At 45.4% G+C, this 25,691-nt stretch overlaps 1 protein-coding gene and 1 pseudogene across 10 annotated transcripts in view; one reads left to right on the forward strand and one right to left on the reverse strand.

The window, feature by feature from the left end:
* CLIP1 (CAP-Gly domain containing linker protein 1) overlaps positions 1–25,691 on the reverse strand; it is a 771,076-nt gene that overhangs the window by 257,588 nt on the left and 487,797 nt on the right. The gene's annotated exons all lie outside the window — the stretch shown is intronic.
* On the forward strand, positions 8,572–9,081 carry LOC144792513 (baculoviral IAP repeat-containing protein 5.1 pseudogene; annotated as a pseudogene).

The following is a 25,691-nucleotide window of genomic DNA, read 5'->3' on the forward strand; positions in this document are numbered from 1 at the left end:
CTGGTTATGACTGGCGGGTCTGGCCTGTCCCTAACTATACGGGCCAGCAGTGCACCCGATCTATCTGCGTCAGTGTGTTTTCGTTGAAGGAATGCACTATGGTCTATGGTCCGTAATGTTTCTAATGTTTCTGCATGGTCTATGTGGGCATCTTGTAATGCTCCCGTTTGTCTGAGTCGGCTATCGCTTCCCGTTCCAGTATGTTTAAGCGATGTATACTTTTCAATCTTTGGTGTGTCTCCTGTCTGGCCCCAACTACTTGACCAATCGCTGCCCCCTTACTACAACTTTCAGGGTATCCCAGTCAATCAGGTTGGAGGAGGCTGTGTTCCAATTTTTGGTCAAGTATTTAGTGATACTGTTAGAGAGGGTTGTCCTCTAGTAGCTGCGGGTTCAGTTTCCAGGTATGGACAGGGGTGGGTACTGGACCCCAGCTAATCGTGAGCTCTAGGGGGTTGTGGTCAGAGAATGTTTTTGCCAAGTAAGTGGATTGGTGAATCGTATCGATGATGGATCGGGAGCAAAGGAACCTGTCAATTCTAGTGTGCAAACTGTGTACGGAGGACTAGAAGGAATATTCCTATGGGTCGGGTGTAGGTGTCGCCATGTGTCAGAGTGTCCATCCTTCTGTCCATGTAGTAAAGAAATCAGCCAGCTTACCGGCATTTGTGCCCTGTGGGGGGGGGGTGATCTATCTAAGGCCGTGTTCATAACCACATTCCAGTCCCCACCAAGTATCCAGGGTGTGCCATTCCAGTCTGTCATTGCAGCACCCAACCTACGCAGGAACTGGTCCTGATCAAAGTTGGGGGCATAGATGCTGCCCAGGACCACTAATGAACCATCTAATGAGCCTTTCACCAGGACGTACCTGCCCTGGTCGTCAACCCTTCTGTCCAGTTCAAGGAATGGGACCCCATGGCATATCCAAATGGTCGCCCCCCCTAGCGAACGCGGAGTATTTGGTAGAGTAAATGTGACCCCACCATTTTTTGCGCATTTTGTGGGCTTCGGAATCAGTTAGATGAGATTCTTGGAGGAATGCTACCTGTGTCTTACGTCTGAGAAGGTATGCATGAATACGGTGTTTCTTCTGGATGGCCCCCAGCCCAGATACATTCCACGTGACGAAGTTGTACATCCCCGTGGTATGTCTGTGTGGGTAATAGAGAGGTCTGCAAATGCGGAATATGTATACCCAGCCCGACCAGGAGTCCCCATCCCAAAAACCTTAACTAAACTCGGCGCATCATTTGAACCTTGCTGTGCCCAACAATCGTGTACAAATAGCACATAACAAATAACGGTGCATATGCTAACATGGAGGTGGCTATCCTCATTCACAATCATGATTACCACAGGGTCTACAACCCGACGGTTCTACGGATCCCCAACCCGGGGGGGAAGTGTGCTCAGTGTCCCTGGGAGGTCCTGTCTGACCGTCACCGACTGACATTTTTAAGGCTTCCCCGGAGTCCCCTTCAGAACAAAATAAGAGACCGGTTCATAACATAAGCAATACCACAAAAAGGATACAGTAGATTCTTCAGTACTAAACATTCATCAGTTATAATAATAATTATCACAGCGATTGCCCCAAGCGACTGAGTCGGTAGAAATTTTGTGCAAGTCCTCACGGAAGGCGCCGCCCACCGCAAGCGCTGCTTCTTGATCTCGCCTCGGTTGGGGTTCTGGGATCGGCAAGAGGCTCGCTTTGGGAGTCCGTACGAGCCCTGCGTGGAAGCACCCGGGAGACTAGCCTGGCTAGAGCCTATGCACATCACCTCCATCCATTCTTCAACATCTGCCGGGCTTTCGAAGAAGTGAGTCTTCTTATCGTGTATAAACTTCAACCATGCAGGGTACAGGAGTGCATATTTGAGTTGTGCATTCTGCAGTTTTTTCTTCACCGCTTGATACGAGGATCTCGGTCTCTGTACCAACACTGTGTAATCTGGATATAAGGATATGCGGTCCAGTTTGTCCGGCGCCTGCTCCCCTGCGTGTCCGGTTGAAGTAGCTCCAGGCGAGGAGGGCCCACCGCCGGCGCCCGTCATGGTATGGGAGAAGTCAGAGCCGCCCTGCCCCTCCTGTGTCTTTGCCCGATTTCAACCCATGGCTCAGCGCCGCTCCCAGTCTCCTGTCAGGGCAGCACCACTATGCAGTTCGGATAAGGGCGGCGGCAGCATCCAAATTGATGGCGTGACGCAGTTCTGTCGGCCTGCAGCGCCCTCCGGCAATGCCTCTGTGCGGAGGACCTCAGGTAAGGCCAATCTGTGCTCCTGGTCAGTATTAATGGCCCAGTGTTGTTATGCTGCAGGGTACTTAAGTTGCCTCCCAGGGCCCCCGGGCCGTAACCAGTGGCGCTGTCCCATCGGGATCCTGGCAGCAGGCGTGGTCTCCTGCTGCCCCCCCGATGAGGCAGAAGCCAAGAGGGAAGTACAGCGTACTGTGTGTGGGGGGGGGGGGGGAGAAGAGAAGAAGAAAGGTGGCCTGAGGGATCACCGCCTCCGCTCTACAGGGGCCTTTCACTCAAGGCCAGCACGCTCCTCCAGTATTGTCTGCTCCCAGGCCTATCCGGCCCCGTTGGTTGGCACTGGACGCCCCTGCGTAGTCCCCGGCAGGCCGCCGAGCGTCCAGGAGGCGGGGGCAGGCCCCAGAGAGGTGCAGCGCACTCCCCCGCTAATCGGGCATGCGGGCCGTAGTTCACCTCAGCCCTCACTCCCGGTCACGGCCCGCAGCGTGTCCATGCATTCAGTGCCTCCACCGCCGTAGCCCGGCCGCAGCAACAGCAAATCGGAGCCAGGGCAGGCCCCAGATCGCAGTTTCAAGCCACGCGGTGCACCACTCACCGCAGTGGTCTACAGTTAACTCTTGCGGCGCCCCTTCTCTGAGCGCGCACCGCGGCCAAACCGTCCGTCGCCCAGTCCAGCAGCACAGTCCACCAGGCATCACTACCAAGGTCCGCAGCCGAGTCCGCACATCCCCGGATAGGAATCCACAGCAGAGACCCTAGGGGGGAGACGGCGCCCACCGTCTCCACAGCAGGGGAGGCCTCCGACTCCAGCTCCTGCAGGTCGGCCCTCTGCAGGCAAGTCTCCGCCCTCTGCCAGGAGCAGGCTTCAAGGAGCATCTGGCAGGCCCCGCTCCGCTCTGGCGTCCCAGAGCAGGTACAGGCGCCGGTCCTGCAATCTTGCAATCTCAGGGGTTTCAGCACTATTTCATCCGCCCTCCCATGAAGGTCGCCGTCAGGGACACAGCGTGTGTAGGGTGATTCCCCCTGGGAGGATCGTTGCTCTATCAGGCTTCAACCACCATCTTGGCTGGCTAGCCATGCCCCCCACTCTTCTCCTATATATACTTTGGATAATATTGTATCATCTGTTATTGACATTGTTCAGACTGAAGTGTTCACTTTGTATCATGGTCAGAATCAGTTGCGTTCTGTTATGCAATTTGGTTCGACCTTACACACACACTTAAAAATGGGAGAGTTCCATGGGTTTACCTGAACGCTTCAGCACTGTTTTTACCAATTTGACGGATAAAAAAAAACTTATGTCAATGAAAGATGCAACATATACTATGTTACACATTGAGAAACTGGAACAGTTAACATTTTCTGTGGCAGAAACCGATTCAGCTGTTATGTTAATACATGGGGTTATTTCCTTGCCCATCTCACTTTTCCAATTTACGGCTTGTATGAAACACTATCCTGTAAGTAGATATGAACCACTTGGGGGCAAATTCATTCATGAATTATGGTCATTTTCGTTCGCATTTTGTAGCCAACATGCGGACAAGAATGTTTTCCTTACAGGGGAGGATTGTGATTCTACAGTGGGACACTTCCTGGTCAATAAACAGGTAAAACTTTACGGCACTTGCAATGTTTCATTCCCTAATTAGGCTTGTTTTTTAAAGGGAACCCCGGTCCCTGCTATTATTCCCCCACTCACTTTGTTTTCTAACGGCAGTTATCTTATCCTAAATAACAAATACTGCTACGGCTTGAGAGCCAGCATCCCGTATATAGTAACAGTTTCCCAATGTGTTCCATGTTGCAGCAACGTCCTGTTTCCACCCCCACACGGGATTGTAGATAGTTCGATGTGGCCTTCCATTCCTACTTTGAAAACAGATTTCAATAAGCTAAGCAGACTCAAAGCGCTATTGTTTCAACAAGAAGTGGCTCTCACATCAGCTTGTGAGACCTTCGAGTTGCAGGTGACGAGAACATCAAGTGAGATTCAGTCACTGCTAAACACAAATCTCCCCCTACATTTTGGAAAATGAATTCACCAAATATTGAATGCGTCTGATACAGCGGGCTCGGCCCACTTTTTTGAGGTTGTGTGCTCCAGCCTTGTCACCACGTTTCAGGCTATTTTTGGAGTAATCCCATCTTTTATTCATTCTATTTTTTCCAGCGTATTCGGAGGGCTTCTCTTACTGCTCCTCTTGGTTTGTGGAGTTCTGTTACTTCTACTGCTGCTCCATAATGGCAGCTCGACCTGTGCTATTGCCAAGCCAGGACCAGTTGCAGCTGTAGCAGCTTTTTGGTTTAAGGCCATTGGAAGCTCTTAACATCGACTTTTGTCTGACCTTCAGTTATGCCTACTTTACCTGTGTACAACTTGTGTTCCACTGCCTCCGGTGCCCCTTTGATTGGGTCCCGGTATTCTGCCTCTCCATATACGTCACATGCTGCCCTGGATTGTGAACTGTTGATAGGTTCGTTGATGGCCCATGACCCGGACTGTTCCGTGGGTAGGCGTTTTGTGTACGATCCTACACTTGGACCATCGGAAGGCTTGAGTACCTGTGCTTGCGTACAGCGCCTCTTGGATCAAAGTCTCATCGAAGTTAACGCAGGTTGCCTGAAATGCTCCTGACTGCCTCTGGATATGAGGAGCATGTCTGCTCATTCAAATTGCTTAAATGGATAGCATACCTTTTTAATACTGAAGGTTCTGACAGTTTGTTGGAACTTATGGCATTCCACTTACCCCACAATGTTTTTGGCCCAGACGATACGCTGTGAAAGGATATCTAGTTGAATATCGAGGAAACATTTTTATTTCTCTTTTTTCATTCTTCATCAGCTTTGATTTTTCAGTCCACCAAGTTTCTAGTTTGGATTTTGCATGGCTCTTTGGCCTTTCACCGAGACGCTTTGCCTCTGCTTACCTTTTTTATTTTAGTCCAGGGCTACCTACCTGACCAAGGGGAGGGTGTTACATGGCCCATGGGGACATTGTTGTCTTCTCTAAGTTAGCATGAGCACGCTGCAGATTGTTCGCTGCTTTACATTACTACACACATTTATTTTGCAAATGCCTCTTTTGTCGTTTTCACATGAGAACCTATCGCTGTGTTCCTGAAATTTGGTCTGAACATTGTGAGCAAGGTCGATCAACAACGTCACTTGTTATTCTGTTCTGGTACAGCCCTAGCACATAGACAAAATGTACTGATGCAGCTGTTCATTGGGAATACGTACTTTGGTCTTACTGGACTACACAAATAGGTAGCACACACTTGGAGAGGGACCATTCCAGGGAGAAGAGCATGACAGCACCTATGATGATCTACCATCTATAGACTGAGGTACGGGGTCTGCAAATAAAGCCCAGAGATCTTCTAATATATAATCATATTGCTTCAGTCCAAGGGGAGAGAGGTAAGGCTAGGCTACACAGTCTTTATAATGACAGCTCCTTTCATGATTTACCGACTAATTGCTATGCCGACCATATTTGTGTTATGCATTTTACTGCTTATTGTGGCACGTATACTGCATATTAGAGCAAGTTAGTTAAAATAAATATTTTAAGCTTGTTCGTGTCGCCGTCAGATCTTATTGTGGACAAGTACAAGAGTGCGAGTGAAAGGGTGCGTCTTGCAACCGCGATTCCTGAGAGAGTCAGGAGGGTTGTGTTCTGGGGTGTCTAATCAAGTTGTCACTCTGTGAGGGAGTAGGAGAGAAAGTGAGACACTATAGCTAGTCGGTCCTGGGCTCATGGGTACTAAGGTGGTAGGATGACCCTATGCCCTAAGGTCTCATAATCCTACGCATAGTTCTGCGTTTGTGCAGAATCCATGCAATACGCCACTAAAAACCATTGGCAGCGTCAATAATGCCCAAAGGTGAGGCCTAATGGCTTTGCCAATGCTTTTTTGCTTTTCAGTAGGTTGTAACAGCATGTAGAGTACTGCGTTCTTACATTTGTTTTCGAAATGACTAACCTCAGCCATATGAAATGTCACAAACAGGACCATATGAGATCTGTCGTTTTGGTAAAGTGCCCTTTGCAGCCTCATCTGTTTGCCTGAAACATTGTTTTTCATGTCATGTCATTGAGCTTTCCTGATGATAATTAAAAGTTTCTTTACTGACTTTCCCTTTTTGTATGTTTATTATTTGGGAACAGCAGTGTTTTCATTAGGGGTGGGCAAAAAGTTCTGCTCTGCTGGCAGTGTTCACAAAGTTTTGCCAACTCCTCATTATGCTGGGAGCGCGGAGTTTCGTCGAAACTCCGCCAATCACAGTGTGGTGGAGTTTTGTCTTGTGGGTGGCTCGCCAACGTTAAGTTGGTGAGCAAGAATTTGCATCCTCTAACATGATTTTCGGGCACTAGAACGTCTCTCGTCGAGATTTCTCAATGTGTGTTTTTGCCGCAGCCACTACCATTCGCACTGAGAAAGCTATTGACCAAGTAGAAAATCTACTTGAGCCGCAGAAAGAAGCTGCGCCCTCTGGCACTCCGCTTGGTGACATTCGTGATGATTTTCTGGCGCGGAACAATCTCCTGGCGCTAAAAATCAGCGTGACGTACAGATTTCTGCCCCCTTGCGGAACTCTGTGGAATCTCACTGAGTTTTTAAGTAACTCTGCAGGGTGATCTTTGTCAGACTACTTGCCGTTCTGTAGAGTGTCAGACAAATTTTGGGGTTCCCATGCTTAGAACAACTTTGAATTTTATTATACATTCAAAACATTACTCTGCTAATTCAAACCCATATGATGTGAAACAATAGTGAATTATGTTTGAACCTTCGGAAATGAAGTAACACAAAAAACGGTTGAAATATGTCTGGACCAGTGCACCTAAAATTATTCTGATGCCACTTGTTAGAAAAAGTGGAGAAGACATAGGCAAGGAGAGAGAGAGAGAGACTCAGATAAAGAAATATTCACAGGTGAGATTAAGAGAAAGATCACTTTCCCTGTTGGCCTCTTGGAAGATGGGTCACCGGGCAATTGTCCACTTGGCTCATGCCTTGTAATATCCCTGGTTGTATCCTGCTTCTTTCATGACCACGGCCCTTAGGTACCCTGTGACTCTCTCCTCATTCTCTTCTACTGAAGCAGGTGCAAATGAGCACTTTCAAAGTTTGCTGTTTAGGTTGCGCAAGCGAAAAACTTTTTTTTACATGTATGGGGCTTCGTCCCGCCTCTCTGTCCCATTGGCTAGCTCCATAAATGGAGGCTAGCCATTGGAACAGAGATGCGTCACTCATCCCCCGAGCAGATTCGTGGGAGTTCCCGTGATTTTTACTCATCCCGCCCCCTTGCTATCGTCATGAGGCGGTGGGCGTTTTTTTTGTTGTTTTTTTTTAAGCTTTCTTTTCGCCATTTTGTAAGTTTCGTTTTCAGGGGTGGGTTGCGATGTCCCGCTGTCCGTTTCCACCCCCCCTCCCGCTGTCCGTGTGCCCTGTTCCTGCCCCCCCTCCCGCTGTCCGTTCCCGCCCTCCCCTCCCGCTGTCCGTGTGCCCGTAGGTGCATCCCCACCTCTCACCCCGCTATGCCCCATCAGTCCTTTTGTTTTTTGTCTGCCGCTTTCCTTTCGGGCGATGCTTTTTATGTTCGGCTTATCTTTTCTTTTTCTGACAGCCTTTTTAGAAGCATTCTGCAAGGACGTACACACTTTTTTAATTTTTGGGAACGTGAAATGAACGGATAACCATGGCATGGCGGGTGTGTGCAGCGTGAACGGTCTAAAACGAGGCTCTAAACCAGCACTTAACGCGTTTCTAAATATACCACTTTCCTGCAGGTGCTCGGACCCGCTGGGCTAGGACAGGTTCTCTTCCTGCTGGAGTCTGCAGTCCGAGTCCCGGCGCCTCCTCTGTGAGTCTCTTCTCTTGGGCCCCTGGTCCCGGCGCCCCCTCTCTGAGCCTTTGATCCTGGTCCCGGCGCCTCCTCTCGCAGCCTGTGATCTTGGTCCCGGCGCCCCCTCTCTCAGCCTTTGATCTTGCTCCCGGCGCCCCCTCTCTGAGCCTGTGATCTTGGTCCCGGCGACCCCTCTCTGAGCCTGTGATCTTGGTCCCCTGGTCCCCGGGATAAAAATAATAATAATAATAATCCACATTTGTATAGCGCACAATTACCCGTTTCTAGGCACTGGGGGCCGTCGGGAAGATTAAGCAAGCTATTGCCCAGAGTCACATGGTGCTGGGCTAACCTGCCGCCGGAGCCGGGGATCGAACCGTGATCCCCAGATTCCAGCGTCAGTCGCCCTGGCAGCGGCGCCACACCTCCTCCCTGATGGAGATGCTGCATCAGTACCGGGAGATGTAAGACTTCAGCAACCGGCTGAAGACCTTCGGGGACTGGCCCTTCGCCGAGAACTGCAGCTGCACCCCGGAAAACATGGCCAAAGCTGGCTTGGTGCACAGTCCCACCAACAACGAGCCAGACGTTGCCCGCTGCTTCTTTTGCCTGACCGAGTTGGAGGGATGGGAGCCTGACGATGACCCCTGGCATGAGCACGCCAAGCGCTCGGCTACCTGCGGCTTCCTGGGTATGCAAAAGGACTTCTGCGCACTCACAGTGGAGGAGTTCTTGAAACTGGAGCTGGAAAGGTTCAAGAGTTGTGTTCACAAGAAAACCAAGGAAAAGATTGTTCACATCCAAGAAGTGTTGGCCATTACCACCAAACGTCTCCAGAAGTACTTTGAAGCGGAGCACGGGTGCGTTGTGGACTTGGAGCCCTAGAAGTGATGCTGAGCTCCTCAAGCGCGGCGGTGGCTGTAGACACAGTCCACATCAGAGCACAGGAGGCCTCCTGGACACAGAGCTTCAAGGAAACCAGACCTCCTCAGGGATGGGTCTTCACCTCGACACCTTGTAGTGTCAAGGACCATGAACACTTTCACTTCACATAAACTTGCACTTTGAGATCGGAATGTATGGAATGTACGGAGTGCTGAGTTTTCCTGGTCCTGGTAATCATGCAGCTGGGCCTTGATATTGGGGGTGCTGGTCAATTCAGTTCAACATCTGTCACACATCTGCTCAAATATGAGTGGATCATCTGAAATAATTACTACTTTACTAAGTAGACAACGGCATACTACTTGTTCACTGTAATATAGTCATCTTTTGCTAAATAGTATCACCATCGGTGAAATCTGGCACTACTGACGTCTTGAACAATGCTGCTCTCTTTAGTACAGTGGAGGAAGGGAAGTCACATTTGGTGTGTTTTACACTTTTTGTACATTGTAGATTTGTCCTCAAGTCACATTTGGTGTGTTTTACACTTTTTGTACATTGTAGATTTGTCCTTAAACAAATGAGATATGGTAGTTTAGGTTTTTTTTCCCTGTGTTTTCAATAAACCTCTTTCAATAAACCACTTTCCTATCTCTGGCGAAAAACGCCTTGCTCCTTGAAGTGTTTTCTAAGCGCTGCAATCAGTGGGGAATGCCCTCTGTCCCTCTTTACGGTACTATCCCCGGAGTTGCACTTTTGCTCGAGTTTGGGGCCTCATGGCCGATTGTCTGTGTCCTCCCCGGGCCCAGTGGGGAGCGCCTGCCCCGGAAGGGATCGTGTCTGGGACGGCGCTGGTGTCTCCGATTTCAGTGCTGGATTTCTCTTCACTGCTCAGTGCACATCTGCACTGAGCAGTGCTCCCCCTCGAGCTCTGTAAACCGAGGAGGGAGTTTCCTGCCAAACAGGCCTGACATCACTGGAAGAAATGTCAGCTCTCGAGGCTCTGACGTGCGCTGGAGCCCCTCGCCAGGGCCCCTCGCGCCACTTCTATTGCAAGTTGCCAAGGGCAACTCGTCAAGGGGGCGTCCAGTGAATTGTGCCACTATACTTAGGGTGGCAACCTCGACTGTGTTAAAGTAGTTGGGTCAATGAAGTAAACAAAACTACTATACCCAGAGTGCATTAGGTTGTCACACAAAAGCACAGGACTGGAGGCGATGACATGGAGTAGCCATTACATCTGATTACAATTAGATGATGTAATAGCAAGTCGTTACTTACAGTACTTATAAACGCCATGTGTGACATGAACCGGTATATAAACGAGCATTGCCAAATCCAATAGGTCTCGTCTTTTGGCCATGTTGGCTGTGCCAATGCTTTTTAGTGCTGATGTACACGTGTACGCGCATTTCCCCAGGGGTTGAAAGTATATGGTCTATGATGTGGCTGGGCCGCATTGAAGGCAGCAGGATATGGGTCGATGAGAGATGGATGTAAAGTGGGCGTAGGTGGAGCTAAGCATGTAAATGGTGTGGACTGCAAGTCGTGGTGTGGCTCTGGGTGTGTGTGTGTGGTAGTAATTGCTGTCTGATGAGCTCGTCCGTAGGGTACAATAGGTCTCACATTTGCGAGAGATTAAGCTAATGGCAATGTAAATGACAATGCCATTTCTTTATCTGTTTTCAAAACAAACACATAAATACAAAATTTGTCATTTACAATGCCAATAGCTCAAACTTTTCCAAAGGCGAAACCATTGCATTGTAAATGCTTGTTTTAAAGGATGTAATGAATTTACGCTGGAGATCGAAATAATGTGCAGTCTCAATACTGTCGAACAAAAGTGGGTAGTCCCGCCTCCTCTACGGTAATGCTTGTTTTGCTTGTTCTTGTGTGTGGTTTGAATCTACTCCTTATATTCTGATGAAGCAGACTTATCTGGGCGTATTCAAGTTGCTTCTATTTCACCTATCTTATGTTTTACTGTACCTGCAGATATAAAGAGTAAATTATTTAGAGCATAAGATTTTGCCGTTATGGTAGGTCTGTGCAGCACAGTGCATTTTGTTAAATGAGAGCATGTAACTTTGATACTGGCTTTTTGAGTTAATTTTCAAAAGTAGCACTATGTTCCTGCTTCTATACTTCAACCAACTGTATAGTATTACAGCATTTATACAGCGCTTACTACCCCTATGTAGAGCACTCAAAGCGCTTGCCTGCATGAACAACAATCTAGACCTTGCAGGGTGAGGTTGCAAGGGTGTTGTCCTTTTGTTCATATGTGGGAAGTATCTCCATGCCGTGTGTAACAACCAGCAAGGTGTGGTTATCACGTTATGGGATGCAGGGTTTAGCAGTGTGGTGAATAAAGAGGTGTGAAAGATAGACACACAGTTTAATGTTTCGCAGTTACCTGGCAGCTTTGAGCAGCTCTCCAGGTTCCTTTATGATATCTTTTATGAGCACAGTCTGCTCGGCAGGTTACTGCATTGGGTTGTCCAACCTAATATTTTTTTTTCCTTTTTTGTGGGTCGTGAGCAGGTATGGTTGGAGTGGTGCGGAAATCTAGTGGGGTGACGTCCTGGAATTGATTTTGTGTGTGACTACCATCCCACATCTGAACATCATGACGAGGTGTTAAGATGTGAGATATATAGAAGCAGTCATACTGTGTTGTTAGTTGGGACCTGCAGTGGTGGACTAGTTTAGAGGCCTCTGATTGGCCAGCTGTATCTGCTAGATCTTTCAGTTATTCTAGGTGATGGACAAAACCTGTAACTGAGCTGAAGCGTTTTACTTCAGTCATTATTAACCCCTCAAGCGGAAAGCTAACCATTCTGCTTAGATTAAATCCCCCCAGAAAGAATGCAATACACGTTAGGAAGCACATTATAGTTATCCTAAAAGCCCAAATTTAGAATCATATCGGAATCTCCAAACAAGTCTTACTATCCAACCCACAAAAAGTGATGGGAGTAATGTTTGCAATAAGTGTAACCACTAACATTCCAACCCATCATTCTTTTGTCCACCATGCCAACTCAGTTTCGACCCAGCCATATACTAATCAGTCATGTGTCTACTCCAATAGGGGCAGTCCGTCTCGAACTGCCAGGCTTTTCAAGATCCGGAACACAAGTAACCCAGGACAGGTTTTTTTTTGAGGGGTCAAAAACTTTTATTAAGTGCCTAAAAGTTTGTGATACATAGTTTTTAAGGAAGTGGTACCTCTCCTCTTAGGGAGGGCAGTCAATTTTAACTCTGTTCAAATGCATTTCAACATAAACATTCCAAGGGGTAGATGTTCAGTATTACTTGCTATGCATGGGTTAGTCACAGTTTTAAAAGGCCATTTAAAAGAGTACAGTGGAGAAGGAGGGGTTTGTTTACAGTTCTTCCTCCTCCTCACTTTCTTTTTTGTCAATGGTTGTGTAGTCCTTTAGCAGGCTGTGCACCATTCTGCGGCACACTTCCTTGCACACCACCTCTCCGTTGGTCACTAGGTGGGTCCTGGCGTACAGGAGAATTTCCTTCACACAACAGAGGAGTCTCAAGCAATCCTGGATAGCTCCAACTGTGTGTGTCTGTAGAAACAGACCATACAGCATGGACTGATGCGTTACGTTCCTGTAGGGGATGTGGGCTTCCAGCTTTTGTCTTAAGGCAGCGCGTAGTCTCTGTGTAAAGGGGCAGGCCCAGAAAAGATGGTGTGCAGTTTCCTCTGTGGGACATCCCCTTGGGCAGTTCCTGTGCAGGCATAGTACCTTGCTGTGCATGAATGACCTCACTGGCAGACCCCCCTTCCTGGCCATCCATGCAATGTCTCTGTGTCTGTTGGTCAAAGTTGGGGAGGATACATTTTCCCACACATGCGTTGCTCACTGGTTCTGTGGTGTCCCTGGTCCTCATGAGTTTGTGGATTGTTGTGTGCTTCAAACGGCTAGGAGCAACACAGTTCAGCTTAAATTCCTCCACAAACTTTTCTACCTCCCTGTAGTACCATGGGTGATCCCAATTAAATGTCACGGTGTTCTCCCACTTATCCCACCCCAGTCTTCTCCAAACCGGGAGGAGGAAAAAGCGGAACACCTTGTAGGCAGAGTGGTCCTTCTTCACATTTAACAGGGTTATTCAGATGCAGCCACACATAAAGAAGGCCCTGATTGTCGAGATTTCAGGGACTGCCTTCCCCACTTTGTGGTGCTCCTTGTGCATGACTGTCCTTTTAACCTTGTCCATCTTCGAGTTCTAGACAAAATGGAACACCATGCTGTTTATAGCCCGTGCTACGTTGGCCAGGAGTGGCCAGGCCTGCGTCACATACTGCAGCACAGGCAGTGCATCGTTCTTGAGCACCAGAGCCTTCCCTTGAATGCTCAAGTTTCTCAGACACCAGAGGCCCAGTTTTTGCTTCACCTTGGCCAGGCGTTCATTCCAGCTCTTCGCAGCTGCCCCAGGACAGGTATCACCCCTATTTTGGCTTATCAACCGGTTGTAGCCTTGTTCCAATGGCACAGTGAGCACCAGACCCACACCTGGGCATACCCTTGCTACTTACATTGTTACATCAAATACACAAAAAGGTAGTGGGAGAAATGCTTGCAGTATATCTAATCAGTAGCAATCGCTTGGGGTAGCATTCCAACCCATCATTCTTTTGCCCACCACGTTATCTCAGTTCAGACCCAGCCTTATGAAATCAGTCTCAACTCTGCTCCAATAGGAACAGTCCGGCAGGGTCAAGACTGATTTGCATATGGCTGGGTCCAAACTGAGATGGCATAGTAGGCAAATGAACAATGGACTGGAGTGCTACCCCGAGAGTTTGCCAGTGTTTATACAAACTGCAAGCATTCATCCTCTCGCCATTTGTGTGGTTGATGTACCGCCGTAAGTAGCAAGGGTATGCCTAGACATGGGTCCTGTGCGAAACATGCCAATGGACCAAGCTACACCCATCAGATGAGCCCCAATTAGGTGGATACCAGTCTTGAGAGGCTTGTGTACTGGTTTAGGGAGGACATGGCCTGGCAGATGGACTGGAATGTTCCAGGATCAATACTGATTTGCATATGGTTGGGTCGAAACTGAGATGGCATGATGGGCAAAGGAATAATGGTTTAGAATGCTATTCTGATCGATTTCCTTTTTTAAAAAAAAATATTTGTATTATGCATCATCAGAAAAAACAAAGTATAAACAATTAATTACTTTGACATATATATCTAATACAACAGATATAATTCAATTAAATTAAAGCTTAGTCACTTGAAGTAACAACCGAGATGCAAAACATAATTTGAGTACAGTTTCCAAAAAAGAAGAGTTAGAAAATCTGAGCAATTTTAACACCGCCAATTATAATCCTATCAAAAATGAGCATAAGTCTATCCCCCCTTTTAATACCCGTCTAATTTAAGTTCCAGTTTTCAACTGGGGCCCATATCCGTTTCCCAAGCTGTTTTGCATTTACGCCTTTTTTTTCATATAAAGCTTTCTCTAGAGTATAGATAGCTAACAATTTAGATAGCCATTGTTGAAACGAAGGAGGATTAGAGTCTTTCCATAACGTTGCAATACAAAGCCGGCTCAGCGTCATTGCAATAAACAAAAATTCTTGATGGGGTACGTCCTGCCCCTCCTTTGCCACTCCCAGGACCATAATCTCATTAGTTAATTTAATAGAAATCTCCAATTCCTCTTTAAAGAATTCTTCCATAGCGTGTTTAAAGGGATCTAGTTTAGGACAAGACGCAAATATGTGTATCTTGTCTGCCTCCATACTCTGACATCTAGGGCAGAAGATCCCACTCGTTCCCCCCCAGCGGGCTATTCTATGCGGTGTATAATATAGTTCATATAAAGTCTTGTAGTATTGTGCCTGCAGATTTGCAACCTTTAAGGTAGTGTTTCCTAACCTAAGCGATTTTTCACCCTCATTCCCGACTAGATTTAATTTAGTTCTCCATTTATCAAATACCTTTCCTCTATCATCCTCGTTATACAGGCATAATGCACCATAAAGTTGAGAGATTGAATATCCCTCCTCATCTCGAACAAGTTCCATCAAGTCTACCCTAGTAAACTTACAGTTACCTGCTTGTTTTCTCTGCAGGACTGATCTTATCTGTAAGTTTTTAAAGAAATCTCTCCGATCCAAATTGTATAGCTGTTGCGCCCTTTCAAATGTTATCAACCCTAATTGATCTATAATGTCTCCAATTGTTCCGACCCCGAGATTATCCCACCTTCTCATCACTTGATCATGAAATACATCTGGCAGAAGTTTATTCATATATAAAGGGGTATAGAAGTTCATTCTCCCTAATTTAATTTTCTTCCGGATAATTGACCAAACTGAAATGACCGCACCCAACACCTTGAACTTTGTTCTTTTATAGTAGTTTAGCTCCTTAAAGGTAAGAAGTCCCTTATTAGAATCCAAAACCAACAGGTCATATATATCCGGAATACCAGCATTACCCCTCCATATGTCTTTCATATTCCCACCGAGGAGTCCTTTACAATACTGAAGAACTGATGCAAAATAATATGTCTTAAAGTCAGGTACTGCAAGGCCCCCCGTTCTTTAGATAGTGCCAGCATCTTTATGGATCTTCGGGTTCTGCCCTTGGCCCATATAAAGCGATTACAAATCCCCTCTATTTCCTTAAACCACTTATTAGTAAATAATAAAGGAATCGTACGCAATAAATATAAAATCTTCGGCAGAAACTGCATCTTTATAACATTACAGCAGCCTATAACTGTTAAATGTAAATTGTCCATTCTATCTAAGTCTAGTTTTGCCTTTTTGATTATTGGGGTCAAATTTTCCTCTACAACCTTAGATAAATCGGATGTTATACTAACGGCCAAATAGACCGCGGACTCTATAACTCTCTCATCATGAATAGTAACAAATTGATTTACGACTATTTGTGTTTTCCCTTGGTTTAATTTATACCCTGACAAAAGGCCATATTTTTTCGCCTCATTCTCGATTTCCCCAATTGCTATTATTGATGTTGGTGATGTGATTGCTAAATCATCTGCGTATCCCAATATTTTGGTCTCATATCCATTCAATACAATTGGGCTGATATTTTTATTTTTTTCTATATATCTAATAAATGAGTCAATATAGCAAGCAAAGAGTAGAGGGGAGCAGGGGCATCCTTGCCTAGTCCCACGTTCGATTTTTATTGCCTCGCTCAGTTCTCCCCCCACTTTCAGTCTGATGTTCGGATTTTTATATAGGGCCTTTAATGCTCCTATACAAATTCCGATCGATTTCCAGTGATTATGCAAATTGCAGGCATTCATCTCATCACCTTTTGCAAGTTTGAAGTTTCACTATCCAACAGCCACAAAGCAAGGTGATAGACAAAGGAGCGTTCTAAACAACATCTGAACAGACATTGAAAGACAAAACTACTTATTGCACATTAATACCAGAGAAACAACGAATAATGAGCAATTGGTGCAGAGGCCTGGGAGCCTCCAACTCTCCAGAAAAGGAGATTGAAGGTCACAAAACAAAAATGCATCAATGTCATTTAAGATGCTGCCTATCAAACTGAGGACCTTACTAGCAGACCACGCACTTCATCACAAAGAGGGACTGAATTTTGACAAACGTCTAATTCTACACAAAAAATACAACACATGTATATCACTTGATAACAAACACTTATGATCCAACAGCCATCTAGCTAAAAATATTGTCTCAATGCCTTAAGCAGTACCAAGATGTGCACATGGTAAAGTCATTCGACACTGACATTACCATGACTAGGGCCCAAGAAAACCAAAGCGAGTTGCATGGCAATAACAAACACGTCAACAAGTTGACAATATGTAAGCGTACATCAAAACCTAACATGTCACTCACATTACTTATTTACCATTGGTTCAAGAGTGTCCAACATAGTTCCAGATAGGCGGCAATAGGGTTTCAGCATATATACATATAATGCATATACATGCAATGAATCTGCCTTGCATCTGGTCCTTCTTGATCGTGAGTGGAAAACACGGATTCAGTGGGTGATCACTACTTTTTCAGTTTTAGACTCTCTAAAGAAGGCTGTCTATAGCCCACGTCATCAGATTCACCCCCTAAAACAGTAGCAGTACTCAACAAATTCCAGTGGGCTCTGCTGATCCCTCCAATTTCTATTCTATCTTGGTTCCTTCGTAGTTTGAAAGCTATTGGAATGGGAAACAACTGCTCTACTGTACCTCTTTGCAGAGATCCTCTTTTGACCAGACTCAAGCAAAGGAATGAGAACAGAGGCACCCCTTACCTGCTGGATGACCCCACCATGGAAAAGGGTGGCTTCGGTATTGTCTTCACCATCCTTCAATGTCTAACTGTGGCATTCAAAGAACCCTCACAGCACAGGCATAGACGACTAACCGCAGTAACTAGAGACATGCACCTGCTTCAATCAGTTTGGCAACCAACTGTGTAAAGCCAATAGGGCTGCAAAAAACCTACTTACAACTGGGAACGAAGTAACATTCGACAAAGAGAGTGAGAGGGGCCCTTCTACCAGTAAGGGGGTAGGGCACCAAGTAGACAAAAGTCAAAGAAGAGACATCTCCCTTCCGGCAATGTTTAACACCAAAACATTAACTCACATCAAATCCATTCAATCATCAGAACAAGACACCGACACCCTCAATAGGCCAAATGTAACAATTTAGAAGTAGTTTTATTTTGATTAAAACAAGAAAGGTATTTTCAATTCATCAGCATATACAGTGAAAAGTTCTACATTAAATGCACAGCTTATAATATGTGCATTTAACGTGGAACTGTTTTTAACCTTTGTTTTTTTAATATTTGATCACAGTTTTTATCTTTTGTATAATCATAGGACCTTTCACTGTATATGATGATGAATTGAAAATAACTTTCTTTTTTTTAATGAAAATAAATACTTCTAAATTGAAGGGGGATTTCTCTTGTTTGACTTTTGAACGATGTAACATTGCCTGCACTAAGGTTGCCGCACCTAATACTGGCTTTCACTGAACCGAAACCTATTGACAATTAGGAGCAATTTGGCACTGTCTGCACAAAGGTCGAACTGGTCTACCCAAGGACAGTTTAGCTAATCTGCATTAACACCACGCTTAGGCTTCCTCCAAAAGACCAAGTTGCCTGACAGTGCTATAACAGACACTTTACAACACCAACCAGCACCGGAGTTGGAACAGAACTAGTACCTTGACAATTAAGGTTGGTCTAATACGCACTATTTCAGTATCCAAACATTTACTTTAGGTAAATGGCATCAATGTATTATACAGGTCCCACCTACAAGACCTCAGAGAGATACTGTTCACAGACACATGTAAGACCATCACAGATTAGCTGCTCTCTTTATGGCCCAAAATAAACTTAAAGCACAGTAGGTGTTCAAAAAGGTGGTGTGTTAGCAACAAATCCACGACTATAAGCGCACCAAGCACCTCAAATCAATATATTACCTAATGAGGCTCATTATAAAAACTATTATGCCAATGCCCATAGTTCAATGAAGGCTAGGCTAAGAAACCACCTTCACTGAGGAATCACTTGGTTTGTCTGCGATATTCCAGATGATAGTTCATAGAGTCTTTGTTTTGGGCGACTTCAACCTGTGGGGTGACAATGGTAAAATGAAACGTCCTCAGCCCAGTAGAGTAAAATTGTGCTTTTGGGGTTTCAACAAAATGTCAAAGGGGCCAGGCACAGCGCAGGGCATATATTAGCCTAAATCACCCCCTGATATTCTAATGCGCAATTCAGAAACTAAACCCCTATCATGGATCTACCGCTTTCTAATATCTGCCCATGACCTTCAGAAAATCCCACCCACCGATTGAGACAAATCACACAATCTAGTTCAGAGATTTGACAAGGGTTACAGAGATAATATTTAACAATGCATGTCTCTCTGGCCACTAGCCTTTGAAGACTAACACCACCTTAGTCCAGCTCCTGACCTCTCTACAGAACATTTTTCAGTGAGATTCACTCTAGCTGAACCATTTTGTGAAGGAGGTAGAACATTTTTTAAATGGGCCCGCACATGGTTCAATGCAGAATTGGCAATTTCGAAAAATGCAGGTCATAAACAAAAAAGTATCTGGCAGAACTAAATCCAGGGTAAACTAAATGTCCTGAAAGATTCGCGTAAGACAAAGAGAACAGTCAAAAACACCCTACAAAACTTGGCCATTTACTGTGTAAATGGATAGCAAGGCCAAGCTTTTCAGAGAACAGAGAGTTTTAGCTATTGAGCAACCCATTCAACATTTGCCACTTGTGCTGCAGTGTTGGTGCAATGGTTTAAGAGACTTCTTGGCCTGATGCTATCCGGGGTTTGTACTTTGGCAGGGTTCAAAATAATATCGCTTCAGGAGCCCCTGGCTCTAAATTGGGATGAGTCACAGTACAAAGAAGATTGTGATCCTCAGTCAGATACTACGGTTTTGGTGAATATCTTTCAGTCGCCTGAATCACGACAATTTTGGTTATCAGTATCAAAAGTCGCCGAGCTTGATACTGGCACAGGTTGCAGCCTTCAGTTTTCCATTTCCTTTGTAGACCCAATGCATGGTTTTTAGGCTGCTTGTTACAGCCCCTGGAGACAATGGTAATAATGAACTCGTACCATCATCCTGGAGACAGTCTGACAGTCTTTGATTGAAAGAATTGAGCCAAAGGCCTAGCAACGTACAGACATAAAAAATTACTTTTTAAAGAAGCATATGGCAGATATTTAAGACCACATGAAGCAGTGATCGGTGACTGGCCGAAGAAGAGGCTCTGCCATATTCATCATCGATGAACACCGCCTGCCCTTAAATCGCCCCCAACTAGTCTAACTGATGAAGTTGAGCCTGAAATACAGACCTGAATATTCCAACCGTCCTCGCCGATACCATACATTGTACCATATAAAGTGCCAGTGCGAAGAGGCACCCTGAAATGGTGGAGAGGCACCATCTGCTGGTGCTGTGGATAACACCATAATACTTGAACCTATAAAGTCCAATGTGTCAAGCATGTAGATAGTAGAGCAAAGCAGCAGAACCCCATTCATTTATTTATTCAACATAGTCATACGAATTTCCGATGTTAACTTTAGAAACAATGACTATATCCAAGTTCAAAATCAATCTACTCGATCACTTTTTCATTCTGAATTTTACATAAAACTATAACCCACATTTAGCAGTAATATACAGCTTTACTTACCTCAGCCTTTGGTTTCATTCCTAACGCTGCGCAGTCCATTCATTTAATGCTCCCTCCAGCTGCATTAACCACATGCCCTTCATACCATAAATAAGCACTTACAGTGGGACCGAAGCCTGCAGCCCAGGCGAAGGCTCCGGGAGGCCGCCTACGTCACATTACGCAACAGATAATCCTAAACCACTCTAATACTATTACAGACCACTAGAGCTTAATCTTAAAACAATCTAGCGAATCAACAGCCTGCTTCAGAGGCGGCACTGGGGCCCGCGCGGCCCAGCAGACGGGAGTTCGCATCAAGTGCAGCTGCATGTTCAGAACTAAACCATTTGCTGCCTTCATTACGGTTAGTACGAATGTCTCTGAAATTAGACTACACATGGGACGGCAGCAGATTATCCTGGCTCAGGATTCTCGCTTCCTGGCTGGCTCAGGGTCTCTTTAAGTAGCACATTTCTACAAAACATAAGCCATGCTGGGACGGGACCAGACGACAACAAAAGAATGAACCGGAAACGGAAAATCTGGATTTGCACTTCACCTCGACCGTCACCATTCTGCGCGTGCACCTATATCTGTGGCGAATGAGATGGGAATGAGCTCACTTAGTAACACTAGTTCTCCCTGAGCTCTTCCCTCACTCTATGGATGCTAGACAAGTAGAGGCAGCGACCAGAAGCAGTTAAGAACAAGTATTGTGCTATGCAATAGCTCTCAGCTTTTGGCAATGTAAATGACAATGGGCCATATGTAGGTAGCCCAAATGCGATCGCAAATGCAGAACAGCGATCGCAATTTGGGCAGTGTGCTATGTAGCACACAAAAACCCACACGCAAAATAAGGAATCGCAAGATTTGCAATTCCTTGTTTTGCAAAGTATTTAAGGAATCCCAAATTGCGATTCCTTAAATGCAATGTAGGAAGCACCCAAGCTGGGTGGTTTTGGCTTAAGGAATCGCAAACAATTTCTTTGAAAAATGCACTTTTTAGCATTTTTCAAAGTGCCATGTGGCACACATACATGTGCACACATGTTTATTTCAGGGGTGCAAAATGGTGTCCCTATTGACACCCTTGCAACCTTGAATTTGCATTCTCAATTTGAGATTCTCTAATTGGGAATCACATATTGAGAATGTCTTCCCATTCATTCCTATGGGCCTTCTAGCCCATAGGAATGAATGGGAAGGTATTCCTTATTTGCGAATCTCAATTTGCGATTCGCAAATAAGGAATAGGTGGGATTCGCAAAATATTTTGCTAATCCTACCTACATTGTGTTTTGAGATTCTCTAATTGCGATTCCCTAAAAATCGCAATTTGAGAATCGCAAAACTTATATTACCTACATATGGCCCCAAGTCTTTTACCTAGAAGTATTGGTTTGGAGTGTCGTGGGTGTATGGGCAGATGCAGCTGCAACACTGTCTAGAAGACTAAGAATGGGGAATTACCGCTAGGAACAGAGACATAGCTACTGCACTGCTTAGAGAACTTAGAATGGGGGAGTTACTGACAGGAACCGGGACTCAGTTAGCAGTACTGTCTAGAGGACTAAGAATGAGGATTTAACACTGTAACCAGAGATTTGGCTGTAGCACTGTGTAAAGGACCTAGAATGAGGAATTACTACTGGGGCCAGAGAAGCAGCACTGTCACGAGGATTTGGAAAAGGGTGTTACCACTAGGACTAGAGACGCAGCTGCAGTACTGTCTAGAGGACTTAGAATGAGGAATTACCACAGGGACTGGGAGGCAGCTGCAGCACTGTCCAGAAGTCTTGAAATAAGGACTTACCAATGGGACCAGAGTAGCAGCTAGCAGCATTGTCTGGAAGACTTAGAATGAGGAATTATAGAAGGGAACAGAGTAGCAGCTAGCAGCATTGTCTAGAGAACTTACAATGAGAAGTTACTACTGGGACCAGAGAAGCAGCTAACAGCACTGCGTAAAGGACTTAGAACAAGGAATTACTGAAAGGACCAGGGAAGCACCTAGCGGCACTGCGTAAAGGACTGAGAATGAGGAATTTCCACTGTGACCAGAGACACAGCAGCAGCACTGTCTAGAGGACTTAGAATGAGGAATTACCACCGGACCAGAGAAGCACCTAGCAGCACTGCCTAGAGGACTTCGAATGAGGAATTACTGACGGGACTAGAGAAGCAGCTAACAGCACTGCCTAGAGGACTAAGAACGAGGAATTACTGACAGGACCAGAGAAGCACCACTGCCTAGAGAACTAAGAATGAGGAATTACCACTGGGAACAGAGACGCAGCTGCAGCATTGCCAAGAGGACTAAGAATGGGGAATTATCACTGTGAGCAGAGACACAGCTGCTGCAGCACTGCCTAGAGGACTTATAATAAGGAATTACAGATTGGAAATTAGTTAGCAGCACTGTCTAGAGTACTTAGAACGAGGAATTACCACTGGAACCAGAGAAGCAGCTAGCAGCACTACATAGAGGACTTAGAATGAGGAATTATCAACGGGACTAGGGAAGCAGCTAGCAACACTGCACAAAAAGGTACCATAACAAATGGAGCAGCCGTTGGAGCCAGGACTGGGAACAGCCAGCTATGGCAGACGATGCGATCCAGGTCCAGCAAGAAGACGTAGAGGAACTGGAAAACCTAGGACCCAGGATGGTTAGCAACAGAGGTCAACATTTTAGAGGCCCAGGACTCAAACTAAGAAGAAACTTGGAGGCAGGAGAGGCGGGGACCAGCAGCTTGCTGTTGACATCATCAGAGTCCTGTGGGTAGAGATGTAAGAGGCTTCCCCTGTCCAAGCTACTGTGACGTTCTGGGCACTCTGGACAAGATTAAGGATAGGGGAGCTTTGCGAACAGAATGGAATATCAGCTACACGATGCAATATAAAACTTCCCTCCATCTTCAATGCATTAGCACAACTTTTCAGGAATAAACAGCTTGTCTGAGGCACAGGCGCGCTTCACAGCAAAGCTGCAGGGGTTGCGCACCACTGAGCAGCAAATTAACAAAACAAGTACTGTGCGACTAACCTATGTGGCCCACCGTGAGATAATGCATGTAATCGGGGCAGTCTCCAGGGCGTGACCAAACCAGCTAAAGGAGGGGCAAATGTAAGCTATAGACCAATAAAAATAAAGGACTTTTGAAAAGCACATGAACGAGCCAATCAAAAGCGTTGGGTGTGCTGAATGCCCATACACTAGATACAGTATGCCTCGCAGAACAGCGCATGTGAGCTACTAGGCTCGACCTAAAACGAAAGTCATCATGGCCATGGGAACAGACACTCCTTCCCTCTATGATCAATTCACACTGTCATCACAGTGAACACTGGCTAACAGCAGGAGTGGGCGAAGCTTCATGTTGCTGCTGCCTTGTAATTGCAAAGGGGGGACCTCTCGACAAGACTCTTTTGTCCAGCCAGTATGACAAAAATAACTATTGAGCACTAAATAGATATTCCACAGCTCGTGCACTAAATAAAACTGCACTGATACAGACTTACACAGGTGGAACTATGGTGACACACCAGCCTGCACACTATAAAGTACAATAATCATTCATACATAGCCCCCCAGCCCTCGTTCTGCGGCACACATTCATTAAACTTCCTTCATAGCGCTCAAAGGTGACAGGCTTCTTGGTGCTTTCTGCTTATCTGAAGATTATACTAAAGAACAGCAATTGTCATTCTCAGCAGAAACAGCATGTTTTGAGGTATTAGCGGAGAGACCATTAATCGGATATCTAATCAAGAGAAACGCAGGCCTGATATTTCATAGAGCGGTTGGAATTGACTATCAAAACTTGTCCCAAGAAAAACCTGACCATGCTGACAGCAAAGGAGACCAGGGGGTTTCATTTGTGGGTAGTGCATTACTCAAAACTATTTACGGTAAAAACAGACTGTAATTTGCCTTGTGAGCTATACAAACCATTTGGATCTTATGCCTTAGCTTTGACGAAACCGATGCAGATATTTAAGGATGGGGAGATGTGCATTCAATCAATCAATAATCTTTATTTTATCACTAAAAAGCATACAATACATACACACAGATAAAACAAATACAATATGAAAAATCAAAATGTCAGAGTACAAATATGTTACCAATCATAAAACCAGAAGTTCCTTTGAAAAACCATTAAATTACGTGATCTTATTGCACATGTTAAGAAGGAGGTCACAGCTAGCCATACATCAAGGAAATCAAACTGTTGCAAATAAAGCAGTGCTTCTCTGCACACACAAAATTTATGCTTGCGTATAAGAGGCAATAAATATTGTTGTGTAAAAGGAAGATAACATTTACAAAAGAAAATAAAGTGCAACAAAGTATGGGTAGACACCTCAGCAGACGGGCAGATACATACAGCAGAGGTGCCAAATTGACCATGTGGGAAACATAAAACCCATCTGATGAAGCCCAATCTAAACCAGGAAAACAACATACGCTCCCAGGATGCCGGGACCAAGTTCAAAGAAAGAGCTATCCCCAGCGTGGTTTGTACAAGGCAGTATTCCTGGCTTAATTAAGTCTCTGCGCTGGCTGTGGGTCCTTCTAGCGGACAGAAAACAATCCGGTATCCACCCATTGTCCTTCTTGCATATGTCGGTGGGATTCTCAAAAATAGAAGGGCAACCTAGAGCAACACTTGTGTCTGTGATATATTTATGCCACAGAATTCTATTCCCATAAGAGAAAGAGAGGCAGTCTAAAATTATCTCCCTGTTTAGGCTACCCTACTTGAAACACAATCTTGAGCACAAAAGCAGCAGGGGGCAGGCTTGATCAAATCCTCCACATAGTGCATACACAATTCTTGGTAGCAAGCAAAGTGCGAAGTTCTCAAGGGAACCCCCAGCATATGCCAGCAAACTCTATTTTCTTCTGTTTGGATACAACCCACATCTGTTTAACTCCATACCCCTGCTCAATAAGATAAAATGGGAGGTAATAAATTTCCTTTTATAGATCTCGATTATGGACTTTTTTCCTATAGGGGAAATCAGGGAGAAGATCGTACCAATTGCATGTAAAAAAAGGTTTTCCTGTTGCTAACGCATGGTGACCATGTACAAGAACTATCAAATATCAAATCAAGATATAGGATCCGACTCACTTTTCTCAAAAAACATATCGTTGATACTCATTCAACGAGTTTTTGGGGCCACAGACCATAATAAATGAATAGCGAAAGTGCCAAGCACATCGGAATCCAACGAAATGCCCTCAAGTGGATCGCCTTCTTCCTCACTGGAAGAACCCAGAGAATACACCTGCCACCTTTCACCTCGGAACCAAAGGACATCATCTACAAGGCTTGTCCTTCAGCCCAACACTTTTCAACATTTACATGACTCCCTTGGCCAAAATAGTCCGATCCCACTGAATGAACACCATATCTTATGCAGACAACA

This window comes from Lissotriton helveticus, chromosome 11 (assembly GCF_964261635.1).
Source record: "Lissotriton helveticus chromosome 11, aLisHel1.1, whole genome shotgun sequence".
NCBI lineage: Eukaryota > Metazoa > Chordata > Amphibia > Caudata > Salamandridae > Lissotriton > Lissotriton helveticus.